This window comes from Phodopus roborovskii, unplaced genomic scaffold, assembly GCF_943737965.1.
Source record: "Phodopus roborovskii unplaced genomic scaffold, PHOROB, whole genome shotgun sequence".
In the NCBI taxonomy this organism is placed as follows: domain Eukaryota; kingdom Metazoa; phylum Chordata; class Mammalia; order Rodentia; family Cricetidae; genus Phodopus; species Phodopus roborovskii.
Window position 1 is genome coordinate 375,834 of NW_026126542.1, and position 18,437 is coordinate 394,270.

At 43.6% G+C, this 18,437-nt stretch overlaps 1 protein-coding gene across 1 annotated transcript in view; it reads left to right on the forward strand.

The window, feature by feature from the left end:
* The first annotated feature begins 8,285 nt into the window (after positions 1 to 8,285).
* Tjp2 (tight junction protein 2) overlaps positions 8,286 to 18,437 on the forward strand; it is a 91,103-nt gene continuing 80,951 nt past the window's right edge. The window contains exon 1 of the mRNA XM_051200129.1: positions 8,286 to 8,409. The gene's annotated coding sequence lies outside the window, so the exon portion shown is untranslated. The remainder of the gene's footprint in view (positions 8,410 to 18,437) is intronic.

The window sequence follows — 18,437 nt, forward strand, 5'->3', positions numbered from 1 at the left end:
GGCAGTAGCATATGTTGTTTTAAGGGACTTCTGAGGCCTCCCCGATCAATAATTCATAAGGTGGTATCCCACATGTGGAACTGAGTTTTTCACTTAATAATCCAGAAACATTCAAAAATTTAAGGAAACATGAGTAAATGATAAATTCCAGTTGTCAACTTGACTATATTAAGGAGGCACACCTTTGGGTGTGTTGGTGATGGTGTTTCCAGGGGGGCTTAACTAAGGAGGCAAGACTCCCTGAATGTGGGCAGCTTCATCCCATGGACTAGGGTCCTAGATTGAAGTAAGAATCCAGAATCTGTTTCCTGTAAGCCATCTCATGTCTCCCTTGCCACGATGGATTCTAGCCTCTGAACCATGAGCCAGAATTAACCTCTCCTCTTTCAGGTTGGTTCTTGTCAGGGATTTGGTCACACTGTCAGGAAAAAGAATAAGAAATAAACAGTTTAATGTTATCTTACTGAATCCCAAAGAATTGAGAGGCTACTAATTTAAGTCATTCAGGAAGGGAGGGAGTAAGGGAGAGAGAGAGAGGCTGGAGGTTGATTCTAGGACCCGCTGTTGAGCAGAGAACATTTATAGAAGTAGAATTCAAGAGTGGGGATTGGGAGGCCTGGGACTCATTCTGGACATCCTTGCTGATCAGAATGGCTCTTCCTCTGTTTTTACTTTTGCTTTGTATAATTTGCTTAAATGAGGACAGCATGGTTCCTATATGTTACTGTAGCACATTTGGGGGGGGGGGCACACCACAACTTGAAGTTAGTGAGGAGTGCGTGAGTCAGCTCTTTCAGAGTGACAGGACTAAAATTCAAGCTGATAAAAGTCAGCTTGCTAGCTTTAACAAAAGGCTAACAGGATCTCCTGGGATGGCAGTTGCTTTAGACATAGCTGAATCTAGAAGCCCAAAGGACAACATTTCTTTTGGTGCTATTTTTCTCAACATCTTGTGAAGAGCTGTCATTATGAGGTAGGACGTGTGGACTGCTAACAGTTTTGTCTACCTGCCAGCCCTGGCTACTGACTCCAATGCAAGAAGGCATTCCTCTTTTTTAAAATTTTATTTTATGTTAATTTTCTTTAAGAAAGATTATTATTTTTTTATATGTATGACTCCTTTGCTTACGTGTGTGTATGTGGACCACACATATGATTGGTGCTCATGGAGATTACAAGAAGGCATCAGGTCCTCTGGAACTGGAGTTATGGGTGGTGTGTTACGAGCAGTTTTTCCCACCAGCCTGGTCCCACAGCTGTATCAGCCCCAAATAACACACAGAGACACTGTTTTAGATATAAAGCTGTTGGCCTGTTACTAGCTTTTTATTGGCTATCTCTGTCTTAAATATTAACCCATTTCTATCAATCTAAGTGTTTCCACATGGTCTTATTTTACTGGAGAGGGGGTCCGGACCTTTTTCTCAAGTCCTTAACATCTGTCTTCTACTACATCTCCCAGAATCCTCCTTGTCTCCTAGTCCCACCTATCTTGCTTTCCTGTTGGCCAACAGGGCTTTTATTCATTAACCAATAAGAGAAACATATTTATAGAGTGACATCTCCCATCAGTTGTCAGTCGCCATGTGGGTACTGAGACCCAATCCCAGGTCCTCTGCAAGAGCAGTAAGTTCTGTTAACTGCTGAGCTATTTCCCCAGCCCTATCATTCCTCTTTTAAAGTCATACTCATCTTAGAAAACAACCGACGATCTAGCCACACTCCACAAGGGCACATCCATAGACCACCAGGTTGGATGGAGTCCATGAGTGGCGAAGGTCCTTCCTTAAAGGGGGGGGGTTTGAGAGGAGGGAAGTAGATTCTAAGTCTTCTAGTCCAGGTGTTTTCCTACTAACAGAGCTTGTGTATCTTGGGTTTTATGATACTTTAAAAGATACTAAAATGTGGTACACAGGCCAGTAATCCCATCCCTTAGGAAGCTGAGGTGGGAAAATCAACATGAGTCTGAGGCCAGCCTGGGCTACCTAGTTAAGACTCTGTCTCAAAACAAAATAATCACCATAAAAGAAACAGTATGAAAATAGCATGATGAAATACATTATTTTATACGTTAGTTTTTTTTTTTTTTTGGAAAGGAAAAGATTAAAAATAGTCATTTAATTAAGAACAAAACCAACCAACCAACCTGAATTGTTTGTAATTAATTAAGACTTTGCTGATGGCCCATGTAACGGTTTCACAGTGGAGGTGCATTGCTCTAAAATGGCAGCTGGAATGCCTTCCTCATTTGCCAAAGCACAGCTTTCCAGGAGGGATTTGCAGAAAGAGCAAATCTGTTTCTGATTTTAATACATCCAAAAGCAAGTAGGCTTTTGACTAGTTACTACCAGGACCTGAGATCAATCACTTCCTACACCATTAGTGCATGAAGGATTAGTGGCCCCAAAGATTTATGTGTGGATTAATCGGGGAGTGTACATCAGATGCTGTGTTTAAAGCCACCCTCATCCCTGCAGATCATTTCTGTTAGTGCTGTATGCAGAGCTCTCTAGCTTTACCTAATACTAACATTGTGAGATCTGAAAAACCTCTCTTCATTCTCCCTGTCTTGGCTTCCCCCCTACACCTACTGATTGGGCATGTCCAGCTAAGAAGACACAGAGTACTGGGAAGAAAGGAACAGTAGTATCGAATAGAACACACATTAACTGAGTTGTTCTAGCCGAATAGTGACCAAGATTTACGGGACTGTGTACTGAGAGAGACAAGATGAAGTATAAGAAATACATAGCTATTCTGGAAGCAGCGGTGGGTATTACCCCACTTAACAAAAGAGAGCTTCTACCGGAGAGCCGGAGACACGTAAACCTTTGGCAGCATCCTGGGTAAGCAGAGGAGGCCCAAGCTTGTCTCCTAATGATGGAAACAAGTTTTGGATGTTTGGGGGACCAGAGAGAGAAAAGGGCCTCTCTCTCATGGGGATAACAGTATGGAGTTCTTCATTGAGAATGTGTTTTCTTTCTTCCTTGGTGTGTGTATAGTGTTTTCAAACAGATTTAAAAATATCAAAAGCAGGACACTGAGCATCAGAGAAGATGAAGTAATGGCATGTTAAGAACATAATTTTACTATTTAGATTTTCAGTGGGGTGTGTGTGTGTGTGTGTGTGTGTGTGTATTTCTGTGTGTTGCTGGCATCCATGCCATAGCATACCTGTGGAGGTGGAGAAGACAATCTTCAACGGTACATTCTTGCCTTCCACCTTTACATGAGTTCAGGGGATTTGAACTCAGGTTGCCAGGCCATCTCCCCAATCCTGTTTTGCTTATGGATAAAGACAATTTCATATATACCCTTCTTTCTTTCTTTTTTGTACAGTGTGAATATCCTTCATTATGGTTCATGTCAGCAGTTGTGGGCTGTAGCTGTGTATTACAGCTCTTGGCTAGTGGGATGGTGTAGGCCATTCCTAGCACGGGTGTGTGTATGTGTATGTGAGAGAGAGAAAGAGAGACAGATAGACTATATATCAGAGATATTTGGCCTCAAACAGTTTTCCCATCACCATTCTTTGTGAAGCCCACTGATAACTGAGTTTAGGTTTTTTTTTTTTTGCTTGTTTTTATTTTTATTTATTTATTTATTTATTTTTGTTGTTGTTTTTCAGGTCCGTGGGTCTCTGTGCAAACATTTCTAAGGTCCCCCCTTTGTTTCTCTGCACAATGAAAAGCTGTTGTTTAAGGTGCCTGTCTGCACGGTAGACAGTTATTTTCATGGCCTGAATTTTATTTTTAAGCTGCATGAGTTACACACAGTAGTCACCAGCCAATGTGAGGCATCTTTAATAAGTGGGATTTCTTTTTTAAAATGCTGGCTTCATGATATATTCATTATAGAAGATGTAGAAAATATAGAAAAACGAGTGGATTATTTATAGTTCCGTGTCCCTAAGAGAATCCCTAGAGCCATGAAAGCCAGTGCTTTTCAATGTAGGATGAGGAAGAGAATGTTACCTTCTTTTGCCTCCTTCTCCCAGGGAGATGTTTTGGTGCTAGCATTGAGTGGAAAGACCAGGGTATCACCATATCCTACCATGTACAGGGCAGCCCCTCCCTGTACAATACAAATACAAAATACAGTGACTGAGCTATAAATGCCAGTCTCGCTGTTATGTAGACATTTAGTTGAGGAAGATTTTTTTCCCCCTATCTGTAAGAGGAGTTTTTTTTTTTGTTTTTTTGTTAGACAGAGTTTTTTCTTTGGTGAGTCTTAGGTCTGTGATAGAATTTGGAGACATTAATATTTATTATTATATCATTTACTGTTATTCCTCCTGAAAGTAAAGTGAGGAGACAGCATGCTGTAATGAATCAACTGATTTTTGTTGTTGTTTGCTTTTTGTTTTTGAGACAGAGTCCTTCCATGTAACCTGGCTGTCCAAGAAATTGTGTAGTTGAGGCTAGCCTCAAACTCATAGGTTTCTGTCATGTACTATCACATCTGGCAACTTTTTTTTTTTAAAGATTTTTTTTTATTATTGTTGTTTTCTTTTTAATCAAATATAGCTTTATTGGAATCCAGTCAAATTTGCCTCCCTCCCCCCCCTTCTTTTTCCAAGACAGGGTTTTCCTATGTTGCTCAGACCGTCTTGGAACTCACTTTGTAGACCAAGATGTCCTTGAACTCACAGGTTTGCCTGCATGTGCTTCCTGAGGGCTGGGATTATAGGCATGTGCCACCACTGCCCAGCTTATTAAAAGTTATATTTATGTGTATGGGTGTTTTTCTGTGTGTATATATATCTGTGTATCACTTGCATGCCTGGTGCTCACAGAGGCCAGAAGAGGTTGTTGTTGGATCCCCTGGAACTGGAGTTACAGAGGGTTGTTGTAAGGAGTAGGTTTTTCCTCCCGCCGCTGGTCTGGTCCCGCCACCACGCCTGCCCCAATTAATGCACTGAGACTCTGTATTTGATATAATGCTGTTGGCCAGATACTAGTTTCTTATTGGCTCACTCTGTCTTAAGTATTAACCCATTTCTATTAATGGCATCTCCCATCAGGTTGTGAGTAGTATGTGGGTGCTGGGAATCAAACTTGGATCCTCTGGAAGAGCAGCCAGTGCTCTCTTAACCACTGAGTTATCTCTCCAGCCCCAAAGTTATTATTATAATTTTTCAAAATTAAAATGTAACTATATCGCTACCCGTTTCCCCTTGAACTCTTGGCAGGCAGTTGTTCTGCATTTCTAATGTACTCGCAGATGTTACTGAGGATCCTGATGATGTACATGGACCACACAGGGAGCAGCATCCAGAGATGGACACAGTTTCTATTGCGCTTGCTATCTATCTTGAGACCTGGAACATTTGGCTTATCTTGATAGCTTTTTATCCCAATCCTCCTCTCCTAGACGCGGTTCAAGATCTCAGTGGCAGGAAGGTAGATTGCTGGTTGTACTTCTGTGAGAGGAAATTTCTCTTGAACATTCCGCATGAACTGGGCATGCTGTTAAGTGCCTATAACCTCAGCACTGGGGAAAGTGGAGGCTGGGGAATCATTTATTATAAAAGCTACAGAGTAAATTTGAGGCCAGCCTGGATATCATGAGATTTTGCCACACCCCCCCAAAAAAAAACAACTATGTAATAGGATGTTATAGATATACAAAAAAAAAAAAAAAAAAAAAAAACTATATTAAAAAGGGTGATTCAATAAAAAGAAACTCTTTAGACCTGATACCTGCAGAAAAATCCCACACTTAGGCCAAAGGCGTAACCAAGTACATCTTGATTTGCTTGCCGTTTATTTATCTTTGGAAGTAATAATAGAAACTACCAATGGGCTGGGCTCGATCTGCTGCTTGCTTTGTAGAAAGTCCAGATGACCTTGGGTTAGCCTTGGCCTACATTTCCTGCTGGTCCTTGGAGAGGGGAAATGGGCCCCTTGCCTGAACAAATAAAGTCGACACCGTCCCTTACTTCTGGCTTGATGGTGTGGGAAGGAGAGGGTTTAACCTAGAGAGCCGGTAATTTTTTTTTTTTTTTTTTTTTTTTGTGCCACAAACACAATTCGAAGTGGGTCCAGAAGTGGCAAAAGGGTACATTCTTCCTCCCACTGCAGGATTCCCTGGGACTGCCTCAGCGGAGCCCATAAAGCACAGGTTTGAGCTCGCCCCCCTGTGGTAGTGGTCAGCAGCAATGTGGAGGGTTAAATGTTCTTGATAAAAAGAAAACCTGTCTCTTGTGATGATAGTGGTCATGTAAGTTACACAAAGTTACAAGCCAGTTTCCCTGAAACGATGCAGAGGAAATTCTTTCATAGTTTGAAGCGCGTTCTCTTTGTTCGCTTTAATATATTAAAATTTACGTACATTTTACTAGATTAAAAAAGTCTTTCCAGGCCTGGGAGACACACCTGCACTTGATGGGAAGAAATAGAATTGACTTTGAGGCCAGGCGAGGTTACATATTGAGACCCTGTGTTAAAGGGGGGAAAGTTTTCCCTGTTTCTCAGTTGTTTTCTCTCCTGCTAGGTTTTTTTCCCCTACACACAGAAAGTAAATTCTCTGAAACTCTTGTACCTGGGGAATATCCTCAGGTAGGCAGGGCCTAGCCCAATGTCTATTAGTTGATAAATAGAAGAGTAGATGGTGGTATTCCATACAGTGGAATGTTGTTTCATTCATGGCTGTTAGAAGCAATGGAGTACTGAGGGCTGGATATCCAGCTCAGTGGTTAAGAGTACATACTGTGCTAGGCAGTAGTGGTCCACACCTTTAATCCCAGCACTCGGGAGGCAGAGGCAGGTGGATCTCTGTGAGTTCAAGGCCAGCCTGGTCTACAGATCGAGGTTCAGGACAGCCAGGCAGGGCTACACAGAAAAACCAAACCCAAACCCTGTTTCAAAAAGTCAGCTGGCTAGCTAGCTACATAGAAAGAAGATACATGATAGCTAGCTAGCTAGACAGACAGATAGATAAAGTGATGGGAGATGTCATTCTGTATATGTTTCTCATACTGGTTAATGAATAAAGCACTGTTGGCCAATAGGAAAGGAAGATAGAGGGACTAGGAGACAAGGAGGAAAGAGGAAGTAATAGGGAGGAGTCAACATGGAGAGACTGGGGATAGCAGAACGCGGGCCCTACTCTCCGGTAAGATGAGACCACATGGAAACACTTAGATTAATAGAAATGGGTTAATATTTAAGACAGAGCTAGCCGGTAAGAAACAAGTAACTGGCCAACAGCATTATATCAAATACAGCGTCTTAGTGTAATATTTGGGGCCGACATGGCGGTGGGACCAGGTGGGCTGGTGGAAAAACCTTACTTGTAACAATAAAGGGTGTATATTGTTCTTGCAGAGTATTGGTGCTTAGTTCCCAGCACCCATGAAGGGATCCTTGCAACCTCCTATAACTCTAGTTCCAGGGGATGCATTATCCTTTTCTGGCCTCCAAGGGCTCTTTCATGCACAGTCACACACACATGCATGTAGATAATTTTAAAAGGGCACTACATCCCCTGGAAATTGAATTACAGTGGATTGTAAACTATTATGTGGGTATTGGAAACCAACCTGGGTCCTCTGCAAGAGCACTTTTAACCACAGAGGCAATTCTACACACACACACACACACACACACACACACACACACACACACACACACACACTAGGTTCTGATCAATGCTAAGGAGGAACCTCAAATATGGAATGCTAAATAAAAGAGAAGCTGCCATATAACTGTCACTATTGTAAATGACATTTACATGAAATACACAAAATAGGTAATCCTAGGAGGCTGGAGAGTCAGCTCATCAATTAAAAGCATTTGTTGCTATTGCAGAGGACCTGGGTTTAATTCCCAGCACTTGCATAGTGGCTCATAACTGCCCATAATTCTAGTTCCAGGGGCTCCAACACACTTTTCTGGCCCTTGCAAGTACTGCGTACACATGGTACCCAGACATACGTACATGTAAGCAAGAAACCCATACACAGAAAGTCAAAATATTTTTTTTTAGAAATGACTTACAAAAAAAAAAATAGATAAATCTCTAGAAACAAATGAGATTGGTAATTGCCTAGGGTCAGAGGGCAGGGAGAGAATTGTGGGGCTGGGGAGTGATTGTCAGTGGATGTTGGGTTTCTTTGCGGGATAATAGGTGTTGTGAAGTGGATTCCTTGTACAGCCTGCTGTGTAAGTCTGTGTAGATTTAAAAGCCACACAATGGGGTGAGCTGTGATACTTCAAATGTCACTGTGTTCCGCACATCTCATCAAGCTGAGAGGGGGCCCTTAGTAACCATACTGTCTCCTGCAGGGTGCGGAGCACCACCTTACTGTCCTCTCCCTGTGAGTGGGACTGGCACCCAGGCTACAGCACCAGGCCCAAGCACGCAGCGGATCCCAGACCAGTGTCCACCTACAGCCTGTCCTCCCAGGTACTTGTGTCTTAGTAACCTAGTCACTGGCTCACCCCCAAAATTTGATCTGTCATTTCACACCATTGATTAAGATAAGGTCACTATTTTCAAAGTTGCCCATATGTTCATGTAGGCTTTCTGGAGAATTTTGATGGTAACATCTTTTTTACTGAGTGAAGAGCTGAAGTAATGTATCTGTGGGCTGTAGACATAGCTCGGACCTTAGGCTCAATCTCCCTTCTTGCTTAAAAAAACCAAAGAGGAGGAGTGATGGGTTAGCCATGGGGAGCATCTGTTGCATCTTGCCAAGGTTGGGTGCGGCATTTTCTTGGCTGAAGCATATGTGTAGCTATATGGATCTCTTATGGTTCAAAGTAAATGAATAGCTGGGGAGAATGGAACTTGGTGTGCCTGGTATCTGCAGTTGGAGGGCATTTTGATAGTTCATCATCAATATGGCAAAATTATGTAATAGTGAGAGGTACTTGGGAGTCTACTAATAAAAAAATGCACACTGGCTTCTAAGGATGGATTTTGTACTCAATTTTAGTGAGGAGCTCAGAGCGAGTATTGCTGTTATGGACTCACTTTTAAGGATGAATTAGACAAGATTTACAAAGTATTAGGCTTTATTTCAACAGATGCTTTGGGTGTACCAATCCTTAGTTTGGGTTTAGCCTCTGATGTAGCTCGTCTGTGGCTGGCCCTGATGGGGCTGGACGTAGGGTTTAGCCTCTGATGTAGCTCGGCTGTGGCTGGTTTGCATGGGCTTGGACTTTTTTCTTCATGTACTTGGTTCATAATTCTATCTGCTTCAGCTGTCATCTCCTTCCTGTTTGGAGAACTGGAGCATATTCCCGAATGACAGGAGGCTGTTCAGGGCCCAGGCTGTGGCTTTCTTTCTGTATGGTCACAGGTCTAATGCCTGTGACCCTCAGATTCACAGCAAAGTCAGCTTGAACCAGCAGCAAGGACCAGGCACATTGCAAGGCCTTTCTTGGAGTCTGGTTGCCTCAGACTGTTTTATTCAAATTTTTGGTTCTGTGACAAAAAGTCTGACATAAACAACTGAAGAAGAGTAGAGTTTGTAGTCCGTGGTCATCGTGCTCTGGGTTTCTGGGTCTGTGGTATCATTCTACAGAGGCTGCTCACTTCACAGCAGCTGGGAAGCAGATAGAGATAGGAAGGACACAAGACAAGATATGGTCGGTCACAAGGGCATATCCCATCACCAACTTCCAACAGCCAGGCCCTACTTCCTGAAGCTTCTAGCAGCTCTCAAATCTAGAGACCTAATCTTTACCACGTGAAACTGGAGGACATTCTGTATTTAGACCCAATGAGCACATTTGAATGGCAGTGCATCTCATCCACTGAATTCGTGGGGTTATCAGTGGGGTTTGTCTGTTGGGATGTTCTGTACAGAGTTCTGAAAGGTCTCAAATGTGAGGAAATTTGCTTATCTAGATAGCAGAAATGCTTTTTTTCTGAAATCAGAGCTCTAGATGGGATCTGCTAATTTAGTCACATCAGTTGGAAGGTCAGCATGGAATATGGCAAAGAATGTCTCAGTTCTCTGAGACGCTGTAACAAAAGAACTTGAGCTGTGTAACTTTAAAAACCTCAAAACTCTCTCTCTCTCTCTCTCTCTCTGTGTGTGTGTGTGTGTACATGAACAAGTGTATTATGGTTGAGGGATCCAAACTCCAAACTAGCATTGCAAGCTGTAGAAATGTCCTTCAGGCTCCAGCAGGTTCCTCCTGGGAAAGTCCTTTGTTCTGATTTTTTTTTTTTTTTTTTTAAACTATGACTGGCAAGGCTTCCCCATAGCAGTCAGGCTCCCGAAATCAGTTCCTACTTTTTGATTTGTTAATACCAAACCAGTCAAGGAAGAGAAAGGATGTGTGGGAAATAGACTGCTAGGGTAATAGCTAAACTTGTTCCTGATAAAAACGGCAAGATACCGAGTTTGGAATTTGGTGTTTGGAATGTAAATCTCAAGGAACATGGAGATGTCTTGGAGGTAACCCTTTGGCTAGTTTGTTTAAAATACAAATCAGCCAGGCAAGGTAACTCATGCCTTCAATCTCAGCACTGAGTTCAAGGCCAACCTGGTCTGCAGAGTTCTAGGACAGCCAGAAACCCTGTCTCGAAAAAACCAAAACATGCCGGGCGGTGGTGGCACATGCCTTTAGAGGCAAGCGGATCTCTGTGAGTTCAAAGCCAGCCTGGTCCATAAAGTGAGCTCCAGGACAGGCTCCAAAGCTACACAGAGAAACCCTGTCTTGAAAAACAAAACAAACAAACATAAACTCACAGATCAAAGACTCTCTCTTGATTAGCTGGGACCCACACTTGGGCTTGCCTTATTTTTTCACCTCTCTTAGAGATACTCTTGGATATGCTTTGTATGACTTCCCGAGTGCCTTTCTCAACCCTTGTGCTGAAGCCTTTGCAAGGCATCTTTACTGAGTCCCAAACTTGCTTTACAAACAAACAACTAGGTCATAGCTTAGGAGGCAGGGAAAGTCACATGCACTCTGGAACTTGAATAGTTTTCATTGTGGAAATCAGTGAGATGATACATGCCTTCAAACTCATTATACAGGAAGAGGATTGCTGTGAGTCTGAGGCTAGCCTGGGGCACATAATGAGACCCTGTCTAGCAAAAAAAAAAAAATTATTTGTATGTTTTGACCTGGGCCACACATCCTCGTTGGGGAAGACTTTTTTTTTGCATACCTTTCTTGGGGCTCTCACCCTGCTGACTCCAGGAGTGTGGGAGTAGCTTGGTGCAGTCAGCCTCTGAGAACATGAGAACACTGCCAAGCAAAGTCTCCCAGATGTCCTGGGGCAGAGGCACCCAAGCCAGGCATCCCGATCACCGTTTACTCCACTTTAATATACACCGGGAGAAGCAGGGAGAGAGATGGGGCTGTGATAAAATTGGGATGCCAGTGGGTCCCGGCTGGCATGTGGTCACAAAAAGTAGATGATAGGGGCAAGAGGGCTCAGCAGAGGGCAGGTGTCTGAGGCCAGCTTTGCTTAATCTGTAGTGAGGGCACAGGGCAGCCTTGTCATAGCTGTAATGTACCAAGAGTCAGTGCTTGCCTGCAGTTCAGAGGAATCTACCTGGGGCCAGGATATGATGTGTGCCTTCACTGGTGACCACTGTAGGGATGGCAGCTGTCAATCTGGAGATAATGTGAGTTTCATTTTATTATAATACTAATGTATTAATACAACTTAAGTAGAAAATTACGAGATATTATAATTATATAAGGATATAAGGAGAGATGTCTCAGCAGTTAAGAGCCCTGGCTGCTCTTCCACAGGACTTTGGTTTTATTCCCAGCACCCACATGGTGGCTTACTGTCATCTGTAACCCCAGTTCCAGGGCATGTGATGCTTTCTTCTGGCCTCCAGTGATGGCAGGCGTACACGTAGTACACAGATATGCTGATAAAGCACCCATAAACATAAATTTTTAAAATGTAAGTATCTTGACAGTCTCAAGTTCAGTTCAAAGAACAACTTTAAAGAATAATGTGTCGGGGTGTCTTCTTACAGATGATTTATGCTCTATGAAAAGATAGCCAAGCAATGTTACAAGCACTTTCCCACTAGCCTGGTCCCAGGGCTGCGTCAGTCCCAAAATAACACACAGAGACTCTATTAGTTATGAAGCTGTTGGCCAATGGCTAGAGCTTCTTATCGGCTAGCTCCGTCTTAAATATTAACTCATTTCTATCAATCTAAGTGTTTCCATGTGGTCTTATCTTACCGGAGAGAGGGTCTGGACCTCATACTCCTCTTTGTCCTACATTTCTACTCCTCTCTACTACTTCTCCTTGTCTCCTAGTCCTGTCTATCTTGCTTTCCTATGGCCAAGGAAAGCTTTTATTCATTAACCAATAAGAGAAACATATTTACAGAATGACATCTCCCATCAAAGCAACATTTTTTTTTTCTTCCCTTCTTTGAGACAGGGTTTCTTTGTGTAGCCTTCCTTGGCTCCCCTTGAACTCACTCTATAGACCAGGCTGGCCTTGATCTCATAGAGATAAAAGCCATGTGCCACCCCCACCCAGAAACATTCCTGGGTAGACCAGGCAGGCCTTAACTTACACAGACCCCTCTGCCTCTGCCTCTGCCTCTTTAGTACCTACAGGTAGGGCACTACATCCAGCCTTCTAAGATCCTTTCTTTTCAATTTATTTAACTTTATTTTATGTGCATTGGTGTGAATATATCAGATCCCCTGGAACTGGAGTTGCAGACAGTTGTAAGCTGCCGTGTGGGTGCTGGGAATTGAACCCAGAACCTCTGGAAGAACATCCAGTGCTCTTAACCTCTGAGCCATCTCTCCAACACCTCCCACTAAGATTCTTATATGCAGCACAACAGGTCACAAAGAGCTTCTGTACACCTGGGTGTAGAGTTAGACTCAGTATATGCTTCCCTATTTAGAGACATCTAGGTGGAGAGTGTGCTTCCTGTGACCTAGAGCACTTGGCTCACAAGTGACATTTTGTTACTCTTTTTTCTTTATTACTGGGCTGTACTCTGAGCTGTGTTCCCAGCCCCAGCCTAAGTTTTATTTATTTGCCTATTTATTTTTATTTTGTTTCCTTTTTAACTGGATCTTTTAAGAAATGTTTCTCCTGGAGTTGATGGCCCACACTTTCAGTCCCAGCACTCAGGAGGCAGAGGCAGGGGCAGGCGGATCTCTGTGAGTTCAAGGCCAGCCTGGTCTACAAAGTGAGTTCCAAGACAGGTTCCAAAGCAATACAGAGAAACTCTGTCTCAAAACAACAACAACAACAACAAAATGTTCCACTGACACTCTTGGAACTTGGACATAGTCTCTTTGTGTAGCTCAGGCTGACTTCAAACACCTTACCCTCCTGCCTCAGTCTCCAAAGTGCTGGCATTGTAGCCTTGAACCCCACCCGCACTTCATTTTACTGCCTTTGGTGAGCTGTTGTAGGATCTGAGTAACTAAACATTGACCATGTACATAAAAGTAGTAATTAATTGGCATCCAAGTGTATGTGTACACAAGTAAACATACTTGTTTTAGTTACGTTTCTACTGCTGTGAAGAGAAACTATGACCAAGGCAGCTCATAAAAAGAAAACAGCACTCAGGAGGCAGAAGGAAGTGGTTCTCTGTGAGTTCAAGGCCAGCCTGGTCTACAGAGTGAATTCCAGAATAGCTAGGGCTCAACAGAGAGATGCTGTCATGAAAATAAATGAATGAAAGAGAGGAAGGAAGGAAGGAATGAAGGAAGAAAGAACATTTATGGGGTGCGTGGTTTCCTTGTAGTTGCAGAGGGTGAGTCCATGACTCTCAGGGTGGGAAGTGTAACCGTAGGCAGGCAGGCATGACATGGTGCTTGAGCAGCAACTGAGTGCTTATATCTGTTCTGCAATTGGAGGCAGAATGGTGGTAGGGGGCCTGGTATAGACGTTTGAAACCTCCCAGTGACAGACTTCTCCAACAAGGCTACACCTCCCAATCCTCCCAAAAGAGATCTGCCGACTAGGGATCAAGCATTCAAATACATGAACCTATAGGACCATTCTCATTCCAACCACCACAGTACTGGAGGATGGTACCAGGACTTTTCTTGTGTAGACCAAATACAACGATTTGCAAATAACTTCTTTTCTAAAGTCTAAGACACTTGCAGGAATGGGAACAATGGGATAAACACATGATCCATTTTGAAAGCTGAGGTTGGGGAGGATCTTTTAAGAGCAGGACTTTAAGGCTGCCCTAGGCAAAGAAGCCAGACTGTCTCAAAATGGCAGTCTTCCTGTCACATGTCAGGGAAGTCTAATGATGTCTCTTTAGCAGAATTCCCCCAAGCCTCGGTGATGATAGAAGTATAAGCTTAGAAATATCAGTTCTCTGGACTCTTCTCAGACCCCATTGTTGCACGATTCTACTTGGAATTAATAATAAAACCTCAAAGATAGATATTGGGGTTCAAGCTGAAGATCAGAAAAGCAACGCAGGCAGACAGTAGAGAATTCTCACCTCTACCAAGGCTCAGACAGAAAGGGCGATCCTGTCCTCTCAGGTTGCATCTTGAGACTGCACTGTTCCTCAGACTACCTGTCTCCACCAAACCTCAGGCTGCCTCAGACTGACTGCTATTCAGACTGTTCTTATATTCCTTATATTCTTTATATTCCATATATTCCTGATATTCCTCTTTTGGCCCAGCCATATCCCTTTCTGTTTCCACCCTCTTAGCACTGGGATTAAAGACGTGTGACTCCAAATGCTGGGATCACCTTTGTGTGAGCTCTGCTTCTCATTTGGGCAGATTCAATTTCATGTAGTTCAGGGTGTGGCCTTGAACTAACAGAGATCCACCTGCCTCAGTCTCCCGAGTACTGGGATTAAAGGTGTGGCCACTAGTGTGACTAGTCTTGCAGTCGGATCTTCAGGCAAGCTTTGTTAGATCATAAAATATCACTATACCTACTCATCTAATCTTATGTGGGCCTAGGATCTTGTTGTCATTGTGTGTGTGTGTGGGGAGGGGCATGCTCTTTTAATTAGTGCCTCATGCCACTTTGAGGTTTCAAAAGCCCACTCACTTCTGTCTGTCTGTCCTTCTGTCCTTCTCTGACATATGTAAGCTCTTAGCTACTGCTACAGCACCATGCCTGCCTTCCAGCTGTCATGCTCCCTGCCGTTATGGTCATGGACTAACCCTCTGGAACTGTAAGCAAGCTCCCACTTAAATATTTTCTTTTTATAAGCTACCTTAGTCATGTGTCTCTTCACAGCAATAGAAAAGTAACTAAGATACAGGGCCTCTATATAGTTCTGACTGTTGTGGAACTTGGTATGTAGGCCAGTTTGGTCTTGAAGTCACAGAGATCCACCTGCCTCTGCTTCTTGAACTCAGGGATTAAAGGCATGCTTCTTTACAAGCTAAGTGGAGACACTAATGCCCAGTGTTCAGAGTTGCTGTAAGATTTATGTTAATTGGGGGCTGGAGAGATGGCTTAGAGGTTAAGAGCACTGACTGCTCTTCCAGACAACCCAGGTTCAATTCCCAGCACCCACACAGCAGCTTACAACTGTCTGTGACTCCAGTTCTAGGAAACTCTAACCCTCACACAGTCGTACATGTAGGAAAACACTAGTGCACATAAAATAAAAATAAATAATTAAAAAAGATTTATGTTACTTGTCTTAATATAGTGTATGGTACACACTATGAATTTAATCTATTGATTGGGGTTTCTGCTTTTTTTTTTGTTGTTGTTGTTGCAGGACAAAGCTAACAGGTAACATTTGTCCCTGAAAAGAGACCTAGCAAACCCTGGGTAACAGAGTGCTGGGCCTGCTCCTTTCGAGGGAGGAAGTAGTCCTTTATATAAAGAGCAGCTCCCAGCAGGGCCTGCCAACCAAGGCCATACTTCTTGGCTCCTGTGTTAGTTACTTTCCTATTGTTGTGAAAAGACATTATGACCAAGGCAACTCAGGAGATTTTTTTTGTGTGGCGTATCGTTCTAGAGGTTTAGAATATGACCATCATGGTGGGGAGTGTGGCAGCAGACAGGCAGGCATGGTGCGGGAGCAGGAGCCGAGAGTTCACATCCTTATCCGCAGCTAACTAGGAATGATGCCAGTCTTTTGAAACCTCACAGCCCACCCCAGGGGCACACTTCTCCCAACAAGGCCACACCTCCTAATCCTTCCCAAACAGTTCCACCATCTGGAGACCAAGCATTTAAATACATAAGCCATTCTCATTCAGACAACCACACATAGCTACCATCACTGGGTCAAGCTTTGTCCCATCCCCTTATTGACAAGGCTGGGTACTATCTTGGCCTTTGCCAATGGCCTGGACAAACCTGATGCTTTGCCCTGGAAGTCTCCTAAAAGCCAGGGCCCACATAGAACTATACCCGCTTCTTTCCAACTTCAAATTTCATCCCAAAAACCACTACAGGTCTCCCAAGAGTGTTTAAAAACAAGTATGTATTATGTATGTATGTGTGAGAGAGAACATATATGTGCCACATAGATGTGTGGTCAAAAAACAACTTTCAGGCATCCCTTCTCTCCTGTCATGTAGGCCCTGGGGATGGAATTCAGGTTGTCAGGCTCGGCAGCAGGGCAAGCCTTGCCCACTGAGCAGTCTTGTTGGCCCCATTCCCAGACTCTTAAACCATCTAGGCCAAAGCTGAATCTGAACTGCAGAGCCAATTCTTTGGTCACTTGTGAGGTCAACTAAACTCATCACACTCAGAAATATTACCAGTCCTTAACACCAGGCAGAGGGTGCTGTGGCTGGGGATGTTTTCTCTGGGCGGGCAGAGAAGGCAGTGGGAAGGTACCATTTGCCAAGAAGTTATCCCTGTGAGTCTGACTGCTTTGTACTTACAGTAACATCTTTCGTCGCAGCAGTAACATTCATGGCACTGTATTGCCAGTGATAACAATGAAGTTCAAAAGAGGGAGACGTGGGCAATCAGCTCCTTTGCTTTCTCTGGCCCCAGCCTTCCTATTGAACTTTCCCTAGCCAGACCACCCAGGGCCGTTTCATACCAGTCCTCTGTCCCTGAAAGGCTTGTTTCTTCAACTCCATTTCCTTGCTGTATCTATAACTTAGATCTTTTGTCTGGGCATCACTTCCTGGTATCCACTCAAGTGGGTGCTTCCTATTTCAGGCACAGAAAGGAATCTAAGCAGGAAGCCCATGCCCATCTGTAAACGTGGGACTGAGGAAGGAAGATCCCATGTTGTAAACCAGTCTGGGTTATGAAGACCTTGTTCCCCAAACACAAACCAAAAGAAGAAAGGAAAGGGAAAAAAAAAACCAAGACAAACAGACGCAGGAAAAGAGCGTCAATGAAGATTCTGGGGCAGGAATGACAGAGGCAGGGTCCCAGAAAGAAGCCACAGCCACAAAGGAAGCAGTGAGCTTGTGAGACTGAAGGCGGGGTCACCTCAGCAGACCTTGGAGGTTGTCTCAGGTCTAGCTGCTGTAGCAAAATCCACCACACGGTGGTGGGACTCAAAGCACAGATGTGCATCTCCCACAGTTCTGGAGACTAGGCAGTCCAAGGTCAACATGCTGGGCGGTTGAGTTCTGTTGTTTTAATTGAATCAGTTTGTATGTTTGCATGTTTTGCCTGCACGAATGTCTGCGCATTGTGTGTGTGCAGTGCCCTTGGAGGCCAGAGGAGGATGTTAGATCCCTTGCAACAGGGGTTCCAGGTGCTTGTGAGCTGGCATGTGGGTGCTGGGGATTGAACCCAGGTCCTTTGGAAAAGCAACCGGTGTTCATAACCGCTGCACCATCTCTTCAGTCCTCCAGATTCAGTGTTTGATGAAAATCGTCAACTTTTGTTGGCTGCAAGAGACTTTGTTTCTTAGTATAACATTTCCTAAAAGTGTGGGGGGGCAGTGTGGGGTCAGGAAGGCGAGAAATGGTAACGAATCCATTCATCCCATTATGAGGATCTTACTCCCCCCTCCATGTCCATGTGTATGCCTGTGTGTACATGTATGTGTGCAGTTGTATATGTGGATGTATGTAGGAGTGTATGTATGCATGTGTGTATGTACATGTGTGCAGGTGTGAGTATATATACAGGTGTGTATGTGTATGTATGCAATTCTACATACACACACAGCTTAATCAATGTTTAAAGAATTGTCTGTGCTTTTCTGAAGTGTTCAGTGCTTTTTACTGAGTATTTACTCAGCCATTTTTATAGAAACTGGTGTAAAAATTAACAAAAGTGCAAGTTGTCCATAGCAACTATTGTAATGTTCTAGTTTATTCATCAGAAAAATGCTCCTGGGTGCACTGCTCCTCGAGATTCTGAAATATCTGGACAACTTTCTCCTCTTTCCCTGCATAATGGCATGAGAACATACTGGAAGCAGGGAGCTGCAATTTGCTTTCCAGTTAACCAGAAACACTGTTTGCACAGGTAAAGCAGTGGTCTTCAGTCTGTCAAGAGCCGGAAGTCTGAGAACTGTCTGTTAGTTTATAATGGGC